This window comes from Schistocerca gregaria, chromosome 3, assembly GCF_023897955.1.
Source record: "Schistocerca gregaria isolate iqSchGreg1 chromosome 3, iqSchGreg1.2, whole genome shotgun sequence".
Classification (NCBI taxonomy): Eukaryota; Metazoa; Arthropoda; class Insecta; order Orthoptera; family Acrididae; genus Schistocerca; species Schistocerca gregaria.
In genome coordinates this window covers 280,982,823-281,000,214 of record NC_064922.1, presented here as the reverse complement: position 1 = coordinate 281,000,214, position 17,392 = coordinate 280,982,823, and the positions used below count along the sequence as shown (strand labels likewise).

Below are 17,392 nucleotides of genomic sequence, written 5' to 3'. Positions count from 1 at the left end.
ATCCAACCGACAGCCCGGATTGCAAAATTGACGCAGCACATCCAACTTGTGTGGCAGTTCTCCAATGACCATCCAGCCATTCGGAAAGCTACAATTTGACAGCTTTCAAACTTGCTCAACTGGCTGTAGGAAGCACACGTGCATCTCCGTGCCATGGTTGCCTGCTTACTTCGCACGTTTGCACTACACTGATCCTTCTGGCTGTGAGCATTCCATATTAAGGGCAGACATAGATAGCGCTGTGGTAGCTATGTCGCTTCGCTATCTGTTGGCGGACGACGTTGAAACCGTTATCAGTACATCCACCACTCCTCAGGTGGCATATGTCATCATCGGATCAGAGTGAAGACCGGCTTTTCAGGTGTACTAGTTTCCTGCAGTGTATCACGATGTCATCAACAAATCCGATCCAATGTTTCCTTTCACAATAGGCTATTGTTCCCATTGTCTTCTCTTTCGTGATATGAGTAGCTTTCTCAAAGAAACATTAAGTGAATTTAGTTATAGGGGACATCTTTATCTAACTCTTTTCCTAATTCTGGTCTCGTCCTGCACCTTACTAATGTTTATTTTTGTGCCTTCGTTCTGTACAGTTCATCGATCATTCTTCTGCTCTAATCAAATCCGACTCTTCGTAGTTCTAATATGTAGTTCCCAGCTGTTACCGCCAAAATCTTTTTCTAAGTCCATGAAGGTAAGATAAGTTCTTTTATTCGTATGCATCCTCTCTCAAGTAGCATGCGCATAGCCAAAATTGCTTCCTTTTATTGTTTCTCTGGCTTCTCTAAATCCAAAGTGGTCTTCTCAAATACACGTATCTGTTTTTCTTTTTATCCATCTCTTAGCTATATTGATGAGTATTTTGGAGACATGTGGTAACATTGATATTGCTCTATAACTGTTTTCAGTAAGAAAAAACAGTACTAGGTTGCAACGACAGTAGAAAATTTATTGAGACATTTTTTAGGCGTTTCAGAATTTTTTTAGGAGCTTTGGGCAGTGCATTATTCAGAAATAGCCAAAATTTTGATATACACCTTCGGAGTAGGCGTAGAGCTATGTTAAGAGACGGCTATACTTCTAATATTGAAACGTAGATTAGAAATGTGGTCCTGTCTTCGCATAGCTGTATGCCTTCGCCGAATGTGCATGCCAAAATTTTCGTTTTTTTATGACTGATGCGTTACTCGCAGTTCCGAAACAAATTCTGAAGATTCCTCCAAAAGGCAAACGCTCCAACAAAGCTTCTGCTGTCATTGAATCTTAGACCGTTTTTCTTACGGAAAATATACCACTAAGACTGCTGCACCATGGTCCTAGAGAGGGAGGCTTTATATGTTCTATAACTGGTGCAGTCAACTGCCTTTCCTATTTTAGGTATCATAATGGTCGAATCGAGTGAGACCGAACACTGCATACAAGTGGGTGCTGCAACATAACAAACCCCCGCCCCAACCCCTCCCCCCCCACCCCCCACCCATGTCTCACGGCCACTTACATCATGGAATATTTGACCTCAAAAGGGATTCTTCTTGTTCCACAACCATCTATTCACCTGATCTGAGTCTTTGTGACTTTTTTTCTTTTCCTGAATTTGAAAAAGTCTTAAAATGACGTCATTTTGGGACTCAGGAGAGCATTTAAAAGAATGTGACCGACATGTTAAAGACCTTACCAGTTGTAGCCTTTCAGAACCAAGATTAGGAACAACGACACCCGCCGGTGTATAGCTGACGAACGAAGCTACTTTGAAGGGGACAATATTGCTATCTGAAAAAAAAAGCCGGCCGCGGTGGTCTAGCGGTTCTAGGCGTTCAGTCCGGAACCGCGCGACTGCTACGGTCGCAGGTTCGAATCCGCCTCGGGCATGGATGTGTGATGTCCTTAGGTTTAATTAGTTCTAAGTTCTAGGTGACTGATGACCTCAGAAGTTAAGTCGCACAGTGCTCAGAGCGCTTTGAACCATGTGACACGGCGGTCGCATTCCACAGTGTTAATCACGTTTTCCTCCAATTCTAGTGTCAGAACGTTTCTGGTACGTCCTTCGTGGTTTTATGCTTCCTGAAACGACTCTGTCTCACACAAACGGCGAAAAAATGTTGTCAGAGGGGACAAGTCTCTTGATACAATCTTGCTGCGCGCCGCCCGTTGCCATTTGCCTTTCCGTAAATAAAACCATGCGGAAAGCTCTCGATTCGAATATGGAACCATTGTGTACAACGCCGTATCACGTACACTGTGAGGTAGGTCAGCAAGAGAGATGAGTCGGACACAACGTTAACAATCACTATGGCAGGAGAGGCCGCTACGACATGACGTGTATACTCGGAACCGCCAAAGACTGGTATAGGCATACGTCTTCAAATACAGAGATGTGCAAACAGCCAGAGTACGGTACCACGGTCAGCTACGCCTATATGGGACAACAAATGTCTGGCGCAATTGTCATATTGGTTATCAAGATAAAGTGAGTTTGAACGTGGTGTTATAGTCGGCGCACAAGCGACGGAACACAGCATCTCCGAGGTAGCGATGAAGTGGGGATTTTCCCGTACGGCCATTTCACGAGTGTACCATAAATATCAGGAATCCGGTAAAACATCAAATCTCCGACATTGCTGAGGTCGGAAAGAGATCCTACAAGAGCGAGACGAACGTCGACTCAAGAGAATCGTTCAGCGTGACAGAAGTCCAACCCTTCCGCAAATTGCTGCAGGTATCAATGCTGGACCATCAACAAGTGTCATCGTGCGAACCAGTCAAAGAAACATCATGGATATGGGCTGTCGGAGCACTCTTGATCACTGCACGACACAAAGCTTTACGCCTCGCCTGAGCTCGTCAACACCGATATTCGACTTTTGATGACTGGAAGCATGATGTTTGGTCGGACGAGTCTCGTTTCAAATTGTATCGAGCGGATGGACGTGTACGGGGATGCAGACAACCTTATGAATCCATGGACAATCTTCTGAATTTAAACACTTCCGCTGGCCGCCAGACTCCCCAGAAAATAATATTATTGAGCATAGCTGGGATGCCTTGCAACGTGCTGTTCAGAAGAAACAGCCACTCCTTCGTACTCTTACGGATTTTGGACAGCCCTGAAGGATTCATGGTGTGAGTTCCCTCCAGCACTACATCAGACATTAGTTGAGTCCATGCCACGTCGTATTGCGGGACTTCTACGTGCTCCGGGGGCCCTCCACGATATTAGTCACTTCAGGTGTACAAATTTCGTTGGCTCTTCAATATACCGGGTGATCACAAAGTCAGTATCAATTTGAAAACTTAAAAAAACCACGGAATAATGTAGATAGAGAGGTAAAAATCGACACAAATGTTTGGAAATACATGGGGTTTTATTAGAACAAAAAAGACCATATTGCTACACGCGTGAAAGATCTCTTGCGCGTCGTTTGGTGATGATCGTGTGCTCAGCCGCCACTTTCGTCATGCTTGGCCTCCCAGGTCCCCAGGCCTCAGTACGTGCGATTATTAGCTTTGGGGTTACCTGAAGTCACGTGTATCGTGATCGACCGACATCTCTAGGGATGCTGAAAGACGACATCCGACGCCAACACCTCACCGTAACTCCGGACATGCTTTACAGTGCTGTTCACAACATTGTTCCTCGACTACAGCTATTGTTGAGGAATGATGGTGGACATATTGAGCATTTCCTGTAAAGAACATCATCTTTGCTTTATTTTACTTTTTTATGCCAATTATTGATATTCTGATCAGATGAAGCGCCATCTGTCAGAAATTTTTTGAACTTTTGTGTTTTTTTTTTGTTCTAATAAAACCCCACGTCATTCCAAGCATGTGTGTCAATTTGTAACTATTTACATTATTCTGTGATTTATTCAGTTTTCAAATTTATACTGACTTTTTTATCACCCGGCATATTTTGAAGAGATAATGGAATGTAGTCGAATTAAGTCGAGCGATTAGATTAGGAAATGAGACACTTAAAGTAGTAAAAGACGTTTGCTATTTGGGGAGCAAAATAACTGATGATGGTCGAAGTAGAGAGGATATCAAATGTAGACTGGCAATGGCAAGGAAAGCCTTTCTGAAGAAGAGAAATTTGTTAACATCGAGTTTAGATTTAAATGTCAGGAAGACATGTATGGAAGTGAAACATGGATGATAAATAGTTTAGACGAGAAGAGAGAAGAAGCTTTCGAAATGTAGTGCTACAGAAGAATGCTGACGATTAGATGGGTAGATCACATAACTAATGAGGAGGTACTGAATAGGATTGGGGAGAAGAGAAGTTTGTGGCACAACGTGACTAGACGAAGGGATCGGTTGGTAGGACATGTTCTGAGGTATCAAGGGATCACCAATTTAGTATTGGAGGGCAGCGTGGAGGGTAAAAATCGTATAGGGAGACAAATAGATGAATAGACCAAGCAGATTCAGAAGGATGTAGGTTGCAGTAGGTACTGGGAGATGAAGAAACTTGCACAGGATAGAGCAGCATGGAGAGCTGCATCAAACCAGTCTCAGGACTGAAGACTACAACAATAATATTTTGAAGGCGTGAAATAGATGGGAGAGATTTTTTTTTTTTTTGCTGAGTTAGTGACAGTAGCACGCAGATTTTAAGACCGCTGCCGGTCTCCAGAACGTCTCATTGCAAAATAAAGACACTATAAACGGAGTAGAGCAAGGAGGAAGGTCACGTTTCACCTTACAGTTCACGGCGGTTTGTTGAACATAGCTGCGGGTGTGGAACGTAAGCCGGAGCGGTCTTCCTCAGGTGGAACGTTGTGCGGGGTTCCTCCTTGCTCTCGCTTCCGCCGCGCCTGTTTCTTCGCGCTCGGCGGGGCGGCAAGAGAACGGCCTCCGGCGTAATCCGCACGGCGGGACAGGGACAGGGGCCCACCGCACGGAGGCCGCGCTGGCCGCAGAACACCGCGCCGCCTGCACAATCTCAATTACCGGCGCGGCGCGCCTGAATGATGCGGCGTCCCCCCGGAATACATTAACAGGCTCTCCGCCCACTTGCGGCGCGCCTCGCGAAATATTTGGACAGCTTCCGCCAATTAGGCCGCAGGTAGTGCCGAGAGCAGCTCCGCGGCTTTAAGCGCCGCGGCGAGCGCTGGTCAAACAGACGATGCTCTTCTCGCGCCACCGGCGACAGACAACTTGTAACAACGCCCCCGCTACCCTTCCCTCTCCTCCCTCACCCCTTCCCTCTCTCCCTTCTCCCCACACCGTCCGCCTACTCCACCTCTTCTCTCGCGGTCTTAATTACGAACGCACATTCGGTGCAGCAGGTAGTCCGCGCCGTCGGTTTCAGATTCTTTCCTTCCCTAGCATTTGTGGCACGCGCGTCTCACTTCACTTCTACTTTCCAATACGTTCACCAAGTAATCGACGGCTCTCTCTCTCTCTCTCTAACACTGGTTCGATATGTGTTTTGGGTTTCTGACCATACAGCCAACATACGACGGTCACTCCAAAAGGAATGCACACTATTTTTTAAAATCCATCTTTTATTCTACATGTTAGAAAGTTTTACAGTGTGTAGATCCTTTAGGAACACTATTTTCATTTCTCCACATAATTTCCATCACTCTCAACTGCCTTAGGAAACAAAAGAAAAATTCGGATTAAGTACTAAAGGCCATGGAGAAAAGTAAAACTTTGAGGTTCGCCGATGACATTCTAATTCTGTCAGAGACAGCAAAGGACTTGGAAGAGCAGTTGAACGGAATGGACAGTGTCTTGAAGGGAGGATATAAGATGAACATCAACAAAAGCAAAACGAGAATAATGGAATGTAGTCGAAAAATATCGGGTGATGCTGCCGGAATTAGATTAGGAAATGAGACACATAAAGTAGTAAAGGAGTTTTGCTATTTTGGGAGCAAAATAACTGATGATGGTCGAAGTAGAGAGGATATCAAATGTAGACTGGCAGTGGCAAGGAAAGCGTTTCTGAAGAGGAGAAATTTGTTAACATCTAGTATATATTTAAGTGTCAGGAAGTCTTTTCTGAAAGTATTTGTATGGAGTGTACCGTTGTATGGAAGTGAAACATGGACAATAAATAGTCTGGACATGAAGAGAATAGAATCTTTCGAAATGTGGTGGTACAGAAGCATGCTGAAGGTTAGATGGGTAGATCACATAACTAATGAGGAGGTACTGAATAGGATTGGGGAGAAGATGAGTTTGTGGCACAACTTGACCAGAAGAATGGATCGATTGGTAGGACATGTTCTAAGGCATCAAGGGATCACAAATTTAGCGTTGGAGGGCAGCATGGAGGGTAAAAATCGTAGAGGGAGACCAAGAGATGAATACACTAAACAGATTCAGAAGCATGTAGGTTGCAGTAGGTACTGGGAGATGAAGAAGCTTGCACAGGATAGAGTAGCATGGAGAGCTGCATCAAACCAGTCTCAAAACTGAAGTCAACAACAACAACAACAACAACTCAGCTGCCTTACGCTATCTTGGAACCAGCGCCTGTATACGCGCACGGTAAAATTCTGGACCAATCTGTTGGAGCCACTGTTTCGCAGCGTGCACAAGGGAGTCATCATCTTCAAACCTTGTCCCACGAAGAGAGTCTTTCTGTTTCCCAAGGAGATAATAGTCACATGGAGGCAGGTCAGGACTATAAGGCGGGTGTTTCAGTGTTGTCCATCCGAGTTTTGAGATCGCTTTCATGGTTTTTTGACTGACATGTGGCAGTGCATTGTCGTGCAACAGCAAAACATCCTGCGTTTGCCGATGTGGTCGAACACGACTCAGTCGAGCTTGAAGTTTCTTCAGTGTCGTCACATATGCATCAGAATTTATTGTGGTTCCACTTGGCGTGATGTCCACAAGCAAGAGTCCTTCGGAATCGAAAAACACCGTAGCCATAACTTTCCCAGCAGAAGGTGTAGTTTTGAATTTGTTTTCTTGGGTGAATTTGCATGATGCCACTCCTTTGATTGCCTCTTCGTCTCTGGTGAAAAATGAAGGAGCCATGTTTCATCACCTGTGCCAATTCTTCCAAGAAATTCATCTCCACTATACTCGTGCTGTTCCAAAAGTTCACTGCATATCGTTTTTCTTGTTTCTTTGTGAGCCACATCCTGGAACCCACCTGGCACAAACGTTTTTTAGCGCCAACACTTTCAGTATTCTGCAAACACTTCCTTCCCCTATCCCAACGTAGCGTGACAATTCATTCACTGTGATGCGTCTGTCAGCAGTCGCCGGACGGGGTGGCAGATCGGTTCTAGGCGTTACAGTCTGGACCCGCGCGACCGCTACGGTCGCAGGTTCGAATCCTGCCTCGGGCATGTATGTGTGTGATGTCCTTAGTTTAGTTAGGTTTAAGTAGTTTTAAGTTCTAGGGGACTGATGACCACTGCAGATGAGTCCCATAGTGCTCAGATCCATTTGAACCATTTTTTTTGTCAGCAGTCACCAATTCGTTAACTCTCTGCACGTTGTCTGTAGTGTGTGCAGTACGAGGCCTTCCGCTGCGAGGATAATTGCCGTGCCCGCTTTCATCACGTAACCTGCTTGCCCCCCCGACTAACTGTACTGCGATCGACAGCAGCATCTCCGTACACCTTTTTCAACCTCTTGCGAATGTTTCCCACACTCTCATTTTCACGGCACAGAAATTCTATAACAGCACGTTGCTTCTGACGAACGTCAAGTGTAGCAGCCATCTTGAAGACATGCTGTGACGGCGCCACTCACGGGAACAGGTTGAACTAAGTTTGAAAACAAGCGGGAAGGATGTCTCTACACACTGTAAAACTTTCACACATGCAGCATGAAAACTGTATTTTTCAAAAATAGTGTTCATTTATTTTGGAATAACCCTCGTAGTTTACAAGACAGGCGTTCAGTAAGTAATGCAACACATTTTTTGTGAAGCTGGTTTCATTCAAGATTCCAATACACCATATTATTCTCCACTCTTTTGGCTACAAAACCCTATTTTACAGCATAATTTCCGTTCAACACGATGGCCTTATGCCATCTAACTGGGACGGCCTGTATGCTCGCATGGTACCACTGCAATGCTCGACGTCGGAGCCAACGTTTACATGAATGAATAATCTCTTTATCATCGACGTACTGCTTCCCGCAGAGTGCATCTTCCATTGGGCCATAAAAAGTCAGAAGGTGCGTGATCCGGGCAGTAGGGAGAATGAGAAAGAATAGTCCAGTGTTACTGTGAGTACCTATCCTGTGTATTGATTGTCGTGAGGCCTTGAGCTATCATGGAGATGGAGAAGTTAGTTTCCTTTTTCGCGCCTATGAAGTCATCTCTTCAATTTCTTAAATTAGCACAGTACACGTCACTATTGATCGTTGCACAGTGAGGGGGGACATAAAACAGAATACCGCTTCAGGTTCCTAGAACATTGTCGCCATGACGTTACCGGCTGATGGTGCGGGTTTGAACATTTTCTTCGGAGTCTCGGTGTGCTCCCACTCCATAGACTGCCGTTTTGTTTGCAGTTCGAAGTGATGAACTCATGTTTCATTGAAACTTCGTGGCAGATTAAAACTGTGTGCCGGACCGTGATTCGAATTCGGGACCTTTGCCTAACCTGTTGGAGCCACTGTTTGGCAGCGTGCGCAAGGGATTCATCATCTTCAAACCGGCAAAGGCAAAGGTCCCGAGTTCGAGTCTCGGTCCGGCACACAGTTTTAATCTGCCAGGAAGTTTCATATCAGCGCACACTCCACTGCAGAGTGAAAATCTCGTTCTGGAAACATCCCCAAGGGTGTGGCTAAGCCATGTCTCTGCAATATCCTTTCTTTCAGGAGTGCTAGTTCTGCAGGGTTCGCAGGAGAGCTTCTGTAAAGTTTGGAAGGTAGGAGACGAGGTACTGGCAGAAGTAAAGCTGTGAGGACGGGGCGTGTGTCGTGCTTGGGTAGCTCAGTTGGTAGAGCACTTGCCCGCGGAAGGCAAAGGTCCCGAGTTCGAGTCTCGGTCCGGCACACAGTTTTAATCTGCCAGGAAGTTTCATACCAGCGCACACTCCGCTGCTGAGTGAAAATCTTATTCCATGTTTCATTGCCTGTGGTTGAAGTTAAACAAAAATTGTCACTATTAACCTCGTAACGCTTAAGAAATTCCACCGATGGTCCTTCATTGCTATTTTAGGCGGCGAGGAACCAAACTGGTACACTCCTTGAGTACACCAAGTGGTGGACCAGTGTGTCAGCACTACCAAGAGAGACGTCCATTTATGCTTCGAAGTGTTTGATTGTGGAATGAGAGTGTCCGCACGTTCCAGCATTACAGTAGTCTCGGCTGTATGCGGCCGGTCGGGTAGGGGAGGGGATGGACAGGATTGCGCGAACTTGTCAAGACCGTGACAGACGCCTCGCTCAACGACTCACCGTGCTGATGTTTACCGCCAAGTATCCGTAAATATTCTGCAGGCGCCTATCGACATCTGGTATGCTCTGGTTTTCCGCCACTAGAAAATCAGCGACAGCTGTTTGCCTGAAACGCATCTCTGTTAGAGATGCCATTTTGAAGGCTACGTGTAGTGCCATCACCTATTGGAACTTCTTGAAACTATAAGGGCTGACGCGGGAGTATTTCACGATGTACCACAACAAATTTGGCGTTTTTCAGGCCGAAGTTGGTCGAGAAAAAAATATGTTGCATTACTTGTCCGGACCTCGCACATCTCGCGTGAAGTACCGCGGAGACAAGAGAAATTAGGGATCGTCCTGGAGCAAGTACGTTGACAGTGAAACGTCCCCTTAGAAAAATTATACAAGACTGTGCTTAAACTGACACACATTATTTTTTTAGCGCAACGCAATCTGACTTTCAGTAATCCCTACAAGAGAATGGCCCTGACTAACATTAACCTATACGTTTCACAAATCACTTACCTCACAAAAATCTTCGTTACTCGAACTACTGCAATACAGCGAGCGCCACTACTGCCAGCTAACTAAAAGATTCAAACTGCGGAAGGTACTAACTACTGATAGGTATAGTTAGCAAATGAAAGATTTTAATAGAGAACAAACAATGTATTTATCTTAATAGTCATAATATATATATAGCAGTTCATGACATCCAGTCTTACAAATTTCAAAACTCCGCAATCTCTCTCCCCACACCCACCACTGCTGGCGGCTCACCTCCAACTGAGCAACGCTACGCGCTGTTAACATCCAGCTGCCGCTGCCCAACACTACAATGGCAGACAACAATGCAAACCAGCCACAGACTGCAAAAAGCACAGCCAGTGATTTTCAGAGCGCTACGTGGCGTTACCAATATAAAAAAACCTAAACAGCCTACTTAAAACAGTCGTTTGTTACTCGCTCCATTTGGGAGTGATGGAACAGAAAGGAAACTAGAGTGGTGTCCAAAATTAAAGCAAGAAACAGAAATTTTGCAGGGCTGCGTTTATTTTGCCACTAAACGGCATGAACAGGCGATAGTACAGTAGACACAATGCAAAGAATACAGAACGTAAACAACTGCAACATGCATGACGGTAGACCAAAATTTTCTTTGTTTTCTTCCAATTTAAAAGATTTGCACACTCATTCCGACAACTGGTTAATGTTCTCAGTATGGGGTGTGATCACCTCTAGCAGCAATACGGGCCTGACAACGTCGGAGAATGCTGTGATGTCGCCAGTTGAGGCAATAACGCCCACTCTTCCAGTACAGCTGCTCGCAAGTCTTGGAGAGTGGATGGTGCATGCTGGCGTGAGGCAACCCGTCTTCGTAGTGCATCCCGGACGTGCTCTATGGAATTCAAATCGGGAGAGCGAGCAGGCCACGGCTTGCGATCAGTGTCTTCCGTTTGTAAGAAAACATCGACAACCAGTGCTCTGAGGTCGAGCATTATCGTCCGTCAGCACTAAGTCTGAACCCACAGCGTCTCGCAACAACCACACGTGAGATATCAAGATCTTGTCACGGTACTTGACTCCAGTTAAACCTTGCCGATTCACGTATACATTTCCACGAAGAGCTGTTAGAGTGGTCAACGTTATGCTTGCCCACATAATTAGGGATCCTCTTTGATATCGTGTTTTCCCACAGTGTTTGGGTCCCGAAATCGTGTTATAGGTTCCCTCCAGATGCAAACCCGTCGAGAATCACTCTCCAGAGTAAATCTTGTCTCATCTTTGGAAAGAACATTGGCCCACTGTTCGACTGTCCAGGTGGCACGTTGACAACCCAACTCTACACGTTCCCTTCTGTGAAGACGCGTCAGAGGAACACATACAGTAGGTATCCGACAGTACAGGTCACTCTACAGAAGCCATCTATACTTCGCTTGCCTCAATACAACACGTCCTGTGAATTCTGCGAGGTCACATGCCAGTTGCCGTGCAGTACTAAGGCGGTACCGTCGTGGCCTTACAGCCAAATAAAGGTCCTCTCTCTCTCTGATCTTACGGCTATGCCCTCGTCTTCGGGGTACAGTTTCGGTCTGTATAAACTCTCGCCACATCCGAGAAGTAACAGAACCACATTAAGCCGTCGGGTCACATCAGCTTGCGAATGTCCTGCTTCCATTCTTGCCATGGCACTCCACCGTTGAGAGCCTGGTAGGCGTCTTCTCTGTATTATACCGTCTGTGGCTGTGTGGATGTGGGACTAACCGGTAAACGCTACCCCGTTTGATAGGTGCACTCACGTCATCGCTGGCGTGGATGTCCGAGCAGAGCACGATCATACGGACATCTGTTGACAGTTTGCATGATTATATTGTGAATTAGACGCGAGACTGGGAAATAGCGGTTTTGTTGCTTTAATTTTGCTACCACTGTATTAGGAGTGGCAAAAGTTACCCACGCTATCCACCACAGGCTGCCTTGTGCAGTACCTATGCACATAACGTAGCGATCTAGGATACGAAAGTGGGTAGTATACAAGGTGAATTATCTAAAACTTGCACCCGTAATATTTCGATAGTGGAAGGCGCCATTGATATGAGGATTTCACGTAATGGAATGTTAGATAGCGGCCCGCCTTTGGAAACCATACACTGTGTGTTATGAGTTTCAAATACGTATTTATTTAAAAAATGTACACATTTCAATGGAACAATGCCTATTGACAGTACCACAATTAAAGTAGACGAAACTAGAGCGTCAATGGTGTTTGTTAAGTTTGAACATTGTAGACACCAACAGTTGTTTGTACCCTGTCGTAGCAGCACAAACGAATGAGAATTTCACGTGGGTGCGTAAGTGCGGTTTCTACACAGATGTTAATGTGTCCGGAGACGTCATGTTGTTAAATGGGACAATGTCTAGAACAAATGAAAGACAGACACTGGTAAATGTAGCACCTCTGTGGGGTCTGACACGTAAGGAACCTATGTAAACTTAAAGCCGGTGTTCAAAATGACCACCACCAGAGTCAGTACAGCCGACCGCTGTCTAGGTTCTTCAGTCCGGAACCGCGCTGCTGCTACGGCCGCAGGTTCGAATCCTGCCTCGGGCATGGATGTGTGTGTTGTCCTTAGGTTAGTTAGGTTTAAGTAGCTCTAAGTTCTAGGGGACTGATGATCTCAGATGTTAAGTCCCATTGTGCTTAGAGCCATTACTATTGTCTACCACGCAACGACTACTGGATCCGTTCTAGCAGTTCACTGGAAATTGCAGAGCAGGCAGCAGTAATAGGTGATTTCATATCATCTGCAATTGTTTGAAGAAGTTAACGCGTACGGGGATATCTTTCGGTGTACACTGTACGTGAACGAATGGAATACTTCATACATTCACCATAAACCATGAACATGTGCGCAATTTCCACATTGGGAAATACCACCTTCCAAGCAAGCCCGACTACGTCCAGACTCACACAATGAGCAACAGTATCGTCGCAAAGCAACCGCAGTGTACACACATTACAATGAAAACAAGCATAACATCGTCGCCTGGCAGCTAATCAACAGGATAGAACAAGCAGCTGTCGGAGTTTACAATGTCCACATTATGATAACTCGTAAACTAGGTGCACTGGGTTCCTGCAACAAACACCACTGACTTTCTCATTTACGCTACTTTTACGATGTTACCGTCAATACGCATTGTTCCATTTAAAAACTTGTTGTTGTTGTTGTTGTTGTTGTTGTGGTCTTCAGTCCAGAGATTCGTTTGATGCAGCTCTCCATGCTATTCTATCCTGTGCAAGCTTCTTCATCTCCCAGTACGTACTGCAACCAACATCCTTCTGAATCTGTTTAGTGTATTCATCTCTTGGTCTCCCTCTACGATTTTTACCCTCCACGCTGCCCTCCAATACTAAATTGGTGGTCGCTTGATGCCTCAGAATATGCCCTACCAACCGATCCCTTCTTGTCAAACTGTGCTACAAATTTCTCTTCTCTCCAATTCTATTCAATACCTCCTCATTAGTTATGTGATCTACTCTTCTAATCTTCAGCATTCTTCTGTAGCACCACATTTCGAAAGCTTCTATTCTCTTCTTGTCCAAACTATTTATCGTTCATGTTTCACTACCATACATGGCTGCACTCCATACAAATACTTTCAGAAACGACTTCCTGACATTTAAATCTATACTCGATGTTAACAAATTTCTCCTCTTCAGAAACGCTTTCCTTGCCATTACCAGTCTACATTTTATATCCTCTCTGCTTCGACCATCATTAGTTATTTTGCTCCCGAAATAGCAAAACTCATTTACTACTTTAAGTGTTTCATTTCCTAATCTAATTCCGACAGCATCACCCGATATTTTTCGACTACATTCCATTATCCTCGTTTTGCTTTTGTTGATGTTCATCTTATATCCTCCCTTCAAGACACTGTCCATTCCGTTCAACTGCTCTTCCAAGTCCTTTGCTTTCTCTGACAGAATTAAAATGTCATCGGCGAACCTCAAAGTTTTCACTTCTTCTTCATGGGTTTTAATACCTACTCCGAATTTTTCTTTTATCTCCTTTACTGCTTGCTCAATATACAGATTGAATAGCATCGGGGATAGGCTACAACCCTGTCTCACTCCCTTCCCAACCACTGCTTCCCATTCATGTCCCTCGACTCTTATAACTGCCATCTGGTTTCTGTACAAATTGTAAACAGCCTTTCGCTCCCTGTATTTTACCCCTGCCACCTTCAGAATTTGAAAGAGAGTATTCCACTCAACATTGTCAAAAGCTTTCTCTAAGTCTACAAATTCTAGAAACGTAGGTTTTCCTTTCCTTAATGTATTTTCTAAGATGAGTCGTAGGGTCAGTATTGCCCCACGTGTTCCAATATTTCTATGGAATCCAAACTGACCTTCAACCGCTGTCGGCTTCTATCAGTTTTTCCGTTCGTCTTGTAACTTGCAAAAAAGTTGTCAACGTGTCAAAATATGTCTACTACCTGCACATACGTGCCCTTGCCTGCAATCCAGTTATGTGAAAATGGCCTTCTATAGTGCCTTCCATATCCGAAACATTTACGGTGCAAGTGTTACGTTATTCACCATGCATATTTTACTTGAACGGACACTTTCTAAAAATCCCATTCAAAATGGCAAGTCATTCTCATTATTCCTTTCTATAGCTTAGTTTATGAAATTTGTTGAAGTTAATAATTTTTGGAGTGCGTAATGTCAGAGTTAGCCGCTCGGATGCGGAGGTAAACATGAGACGCGCCTTAATCAGCCTCCTAGTTTATAGGCGTTATGAAGGCGTGGAAAGTGGCGGGTTCGGGGAAGGCTTTGCTGGCGCGCGGTAGTTGCGCGAGTCGTTAATTAAGGAGCCAGATGTAGCTGTCTGGGTAGCGGCCATCCCTGGCTTCTCCCTGTTCGCAGGCGCCTCGTTATAGATGACAAGGTAGCGTGAGGAGCGCGCGAAGCCCCACTGTAATGCGACTCACGTTTCCGAGAACCGCCCACGGACCAAGTCTGCAGTTCCTGTGGGTTTCAGGTGCCAAGAAAACGTTAATTAATTTTCTGCGAAAGAAAGCGCGGCCTAAAACTTCTGTAACGTCAGCACTGCCTATCTCGAAATCAGCTGCTCTTCTCCACTTTACTCTTTCAGATAGAAACGTCAGCTAATTACAGGGCCGGAAGAGTCCGTCTGAAAGATGTACAGCGTGTTGCTTTCCGGTGCACGACGTAATGCAACTCGCACCTTGGCGAGGGGTTTGCCAAAGCCCGGAGCAAACAGGTGCTGAGATTACTGAATCGGGGTTTCAGGTAAATTCGAGGGTACAATCTGGATTTCAAGTTTATGTTCTCAGAAAAGACAGTATTACTGAAAGGTATGCACATTACAGTGAGGTGACGAAAGTCATGGAATAGCGATATGCACATATATAGATGGCAACAGTATCGCTAACGCAAGGGGTAAAAGGCAATGCATTGGCGGATCAGTCATTTTTGTCAGGCTATTCATGTGAAAAGGTTTCTGACGTCATTGTGGCGCCGGCCGCTGTGGCCGAGCAGTTCCAGGCGCTTCGGTCCGGAACCGCGCTGCTTTTACGGTCGCAGGGTCGAATCCTGCCCCGGACATGGATGTGTGTGACGTCCTTAGGTTAGTTAGGTTTAAGTAGTTCTAAGTGTAGGGGACTGATGACCTCATATGTTAAGTCCCATAGTGCTTAGAGCCATTAGAACCATTTTTTTTGTCATTATGGCCGCAAGTCGAGAATTAACAGACTTTGAACGCGGAATGGTAGTTGGACTAGGCACATGGGACATTCCATTACGGAAATCGTTAGGGAATTCAATATTCCAGAATTCAGTGCATGCTGAGAATACCAAATTTCAGGCATTATCTCTCACCACGGACAACGCAGTGGTCTTCACTTAACGATCGAGAGCAGCGACGTTTGGCTGGAGTTGTCAGTGCTAACAAACAACACTGCTTCAAATAACCGCAGAAATCAATGTCGGTCGTATGATGAAAGTGTCAGTCAGGAAAGTGCCGCGAAATTTGACGTTAATGTGGTACAGCAATAGGGGTCTTACGAGAGCGTCTTTGCTAACGGCACCAGCACGACATCGCCTGCATCGCCTCTTCTGGGCTCGTGACCATGTCGGCTAGACCCTAGACGACTGGAAAACCGTGGCCTGGTCAGATGACTCACGACTTCATTTGGTAAGAGCAGATGGTAGTGTTCGAGTGTGGCGTAGACCTCACGAAGACATAGACCCATATAGTCTAAAAGGCACTGTGTAAGCTGGTAGTGGCTCCATAATGGTGTGGGTTGTGTTTACGTCGAATGGGACTGGGTCCTCTGGTCCAACTGAACCGATCATTGAGTGCAAATAGTGAAGTTCGGATAACTGGAGACCATCTGCAGCCAATCATGGACTTCTCGTTCGAAATAACGATGGAATTTTTATGGCTGACAATGCGCCGTGCCACAGTTGTTCGTGATGGGTTTGAAGAGCATTCTGGACAGTTCAAGTAAATGTTTTGGCCACCCAGATCGCCCGACATGAATCCCGCCTAACATTTATGGAACATAATTGAGAGGTCAGTTCGTGCAAAAACACTATCGCAATCATCTACATGTACGTATATATTCTTATAGCTATCAATCGGCGTGTGTCTGAGGGCACAATTCGTGCCAAAGTCATATTCCTCCTCCCCTCCCCCCCCCCCCTTTCCCCACTGTTCCACTCGCGGATCGCGCGAGGGAGAAACGACTGCCTGAACAGCTCAGTAAGAGCTCTAATTTCCCTTATCTTTGAATGGTGATCATTGAGCGATTTGAAAGTGGACTGTAATAATATATGCTCTACATCTACAATGTAGATGTAGATGAAGATGGGATTTTGGTATTTAGTGGGCAGCACCTTCCGTTTAGCGTGTCGTCTACCTACAAGTATGTCCCACTTCAAACTTTCTACGAGATCTGTAACGCTCTCGCGATAGATAAATGTACCAGTCACAAATCTTGCAGCTATTCTTTGGACCCTCTCAATCTCTCGAATCAGGGTGCCATAAAGACGAACAATACTGTAAGACTGGACGAACTAACGTATTGTAAGCAATTTCCTTTGTTGAAGGACTGCATCGCTTCAGGATTCTAACAATAAACTGCAATCTAGAGTTCACCTTGCCCGTTACTTGTGTAATCTGATCATTCCATTTGAGATCATTTCGAATAGTGACACACAGATACTTGACGGATGTTACCGATTACAAAGACTGGGCATTTATTTTGTATTCATACAATATTGGGGATTTTCGCCTTGTTATATGCAGTAGGTCACACTTACTAATACTGAGAAATTTATTTTCTGCACAAATCCTCATTGATATGTTCACAACTTTCGTGTGATGCTACTCCTCTGTAGACTAGAGCATCATCGGCAAACATTCTAATGCAGCTGTCAGTAATATCAACCATATCGTTTATTTAAATCGTAAAAAGCCTCTTACGC

At 45.2% G+C, this 17,392-nt stretch overlaps 1 protein-coding gene and 1 non-coding gene across 2 annotated transcripts in view; one reads left to right on the top strand and one right to left on the bottom strand.

Moving 5' to 3' along the window:
* Positions 1-17,392, bottom strand: part of LOC126354274 (disintegrin and metalloproteinase domain-containing protein 22-like) — a 901,625-nt gene that overhangs the window by 351,826 nt on the left and 532,407 nt on the right. The window lies entirely within an intron of this gene.
* On the top strand, positions 8,909-8,983 carry Trnap-cgg (transfer RNA proline (anticodon CGG)). Its single transcript has one exon. It is a non-coding gene; the product is annotated as a tRNA-Pro (tRNA).